The sequence below is a fragment of the Priapulus caudatus genome, unplaced genomic scaffold, assembly GCF_000485595.1.
Source record: "Priapulus caudatus unplaced genomic scaffold, Priapulus_caudatus-5.0.1 Scaffold684, whole genome shotgun sequence".
NCBI classification, from domain to species: Eukaryota; Metazoa; Priapulida; class Priapulimorpha; order Priapulimorphida; family Priapulidae; genus Priapulus; species Priapulus caudatus.
Window position 1 is genome coordinate 124,876 of NW_014577745.1, and position 3,608 is coordinate 128,483.

Consider the following 3,608-nt stretch of genomic DNA (forward strand, 5'->3'; position numbering starts at 1 on the left):
AGTGAGGAAGAAAGTTGAAGCCGAAGGAAGACATTGAGGAGGAGAGAGCGAGGAGGAGAGAGGATGGAAAGGGGAGGGGGAAGGACCTCTCGCCCTCTGTCTTTGTAAGGGTCAAATCTGGGTTCATATGTTCTCTCAACTAAGAATTTTTTTTGCAGGAGACCGCAAAAATTTCGAACCCCGTTGGACAACCCCCCCACTCCCCTATGGGCCCACGGTAAGAGGACCCGAAACTGTTATTTGCCTACTATCTTTACCCTTCTTTGGTCGATTTCGCGCCCAAAGTTTAGAGTACGGAATCTTTGTGGCGTTTTAAACATCAAGGAATCGATTGGGGCGTGCGTTTGCTATTTAAGATTTTGTCATAGGTCACAGTTGACTATCGTTCCTTCGGGCTTCACTCTCGCGGGCACCGAAATGGGTTTCACATATCTCGGCCTATTTTCTCAAAAAAAGTTAGGAAGGTCAATTTTGGAGGTTTGAGGTCAAAGAATTTATTGATTACACATAGATCAGCTTTCAGACCCCTGGCGAAATTGCGGTTTCACCTGGTTAGTATGTACGACAGTTAGTCCTCAAAATCTGACAGACTGACAGTCTGCAATCGTCCTCGGTCAGCTTGTTACATACACAGTCCCACCAGCTGACTGCAATATCATTCTGTACATCGCTTCACATTCAGAGCCATTATTTGCCACTTTCTGGTGCAGATGTGCCAGAAAGAAACGACACGATGACATATGTCTCTTAGACGATTTGCATGCGCACTTGGCCACTGAGTGTTCCGGCAGCAACAAATTGCCAGCTCCACAATTAGATATATAATAATAGATCAATAATTAATAGATATATAATAATAGAATAAGATCTATTATTATTCACTCCAGATAACACACTAACACAATGGAACCAAGCCACGACCTTTCCCGCCGACCTCTGCGCCAACGCATTCTTCGCCAGTCGTTTCCGAATCGCCAGCCCAGTAAAGATCTCACAGCTTCTCTCTCGCAGGTCAGCTGTCTTGGGGACAAGCGGCGGTGCATAACGAACAGGGGGACCCGGTGTCAGAAACGAAATTAGTCGTAAAATGATAATAGTCTCAACATGGACTTTTTCTCACAGACTGTTGAGAGAACATGGTAAAGCTACGAGCTTCTCATACGCAGTATACGGTAGGTATATATAGGTCCGGCATCCGTTGTCAGAAACAAGAGTAGTCTTAACATTGATCATAAGTTTTTCTCGTAACAATCTCATAATAATGAGAGACTCATAACTTTACGGTGTTCTCTCAACGGTCTATGAGAAAAAGTTCATGTTTTAAGACTAATGACAATGTTAAGACTAATTTATTTGTGACAACGGGTCACAGGACCAGAAAAGCGCGTGAAAATCGTCCCTCTTCATCGTACGTAAAAATCTAGTTTTTTTTGTTTTTGTTTTTTTTTGTTTGGGGGGCGTCACGACTTTTTTGTCTTACGCAGACGACTCCTAGACTTCCGCCTCAAATCGTAAAGAACCTATCCTTGGCAGGCACGAGGACTTGGACTGGAGTCAGTCTAAAGATAAGTGGAGTTGTGGCGAGAGAGGGCTCTGCCAGTGAAACGTGTAGTAACTTTGTTTGAATCAATGTTGTAGGAAATAATGACATCGCTCTTAACGTTGCTAATCTTAATGACATCGCCAATAGGGGAGAGCTAGTAGCAACATACGAGAGCGACGGGTCACGATGGTCAGCTGAGACTGAGAGAGTCTGTCACTGATAGTGAAGCTAAAAGGCGTTGGTTTTCTCACGGGATACAAACACTGGGGACTCACACACACGCACGCACGCACGCACACACACCCATGCAGGTCTCTCTCTCTGTACGTACGTGCGTGCGTGCGCGTGTGCGTGCGTGCATGCATGCGTGTGTGCGTACGTGCGCGTGCGTGCGTGCGTGCATTCGTGTGCCTGCGTGCGCGCGTGCCTGCATGCGTGCGTGCGTGTGCGTGTGCGCGTGCATGCGTGTGCCTTCGGCTGCGTGCGTGTGTGCGTGAGCGTGTGATAGTACATACATACGTACATACAGCAGCGAGGCAGGCGCGCGCCACGGCAGGCGGCATGGTTGCGCAACAGCAGAAAGCTAATTTTGCACGATGCACGAACTTTTCACATTGCCAGCCGTCCGCTGCTGTGTACTAGTTAGCGCTGCTGATGCTTCCAGTGATACTGATGCTGGGATGCTGGGAGCGTTGGTACTGATGCTAAGATGCTGGGAGCGTTGGTACTGATGCTGGGATGCTGGGAGCGTTGGTACTGATGCTGGGATGCTGGGAGCGTTGGTACTGATGCTGGGATGCTGGGAATACTGATGCTAAGATGCTGGGAGCGTTGATACTGATGCTGAGATACTGGGATGCTGGGAGTGTTGGTACTGATGCTGGGAGCGTTTGTACCGATGCTGGGATGCTGAAAGTGTCGGTACTGTTGTTAGAAGTGTTGGTACTGCTGCTGGGATACTGGGAACGTTGGGATGATGCTAGCGCTGATGCTGCTGCTGCGGGGATGCTAGGAGTCTTGCTAATACAGGGTGCTGCGTGTCTGATGTTGGCTTTTACACTATCACCCCCACCCTCAGAACACAAACTAGCATGTTTCTCTGGTTGTGCTATGTACGACAGCCTAAGAGGGCATGTGTCCTTCGCACACACGCTTGCTTTCCATTCCTTACACGAATTTTGCTAGCACGGGAGGTGTGGCCAACTTTTTTCGCACGACTGACGTGACAGTTAAATGTCATCACAGACTCGATAAAATATAAACACTACATATTTGAGAGAAACGGGTCAATTATGAACATACTACATGCGTGCATTGCCGCTAGTCCTGAAATTCTCTATGGGTACACTATGAGTGCATTATTGGGTGCATACAGGATACGTAGAGCTACACTACATGTACATTTTATTATGGGTACACTGACGAGGCTATACGTACAATAAGGATTCAGAGGCACACTACGGATACATTTACATTATCGGTACACTACGCATGCACTGTTCGCGCACGTAAGGGTAGAGTAAGGATACAGTAGCGCACACTACTCGTACATTTACACTATCGGTGCAATATGAGTGCATTATTGTGTGCATAACAAGTACACTGACGTGCTATGGGTGTACTGTGATTACAGGGCCCGCATAATATAACTGCAAACTACGGGAACAACAATATCGTAGCCGCTTGAGGTCATTGCTATTACGACCTGCTATACGCGCTATATGGGATTGTTCACCTCATCTCTTACATCTATCTATTTTCTAACCACCAGGAGCTACCTCGCTATTCCCAGCTTAACATTACGATGGTGCCGGGACCACCGTCGGCACCGTAAATGAAACGAAAAGCTTCAAAAAAAGCAATTTTTTATATCGCCATGCATCGCATATTTCGCCGGTGACTGTATCAGACATTTGGTAGGCGTTAGTGACGAGTTGCTGTCGTGGTGTCGTACCGCGTCTGTGTGTCTGTGTGTGTGTGTGTGTGTGTGTGCGTGCGTGCGTGCGTGCGTGCGTGCGTGCGTACGTGCGTGTGTGTGTGCGTGTCTCTCTCTGGAGGAAGGGGG

General features: G+C 47.7%; 1 protein-coding gene across 1 annotated transcript in view; it reads right to left on the reverse strand.

Moving 5' to 3' along the window:
- Positions 1 to 3,608, reverse strand: part of LOC106812764 (coronin-6-like) — a 20,147-nt gene that overhangs the window by 4,379 nt on the left and 12,160 nt on the right. The gene's annotated exons all lie outside the window — the stretch shown is intronic.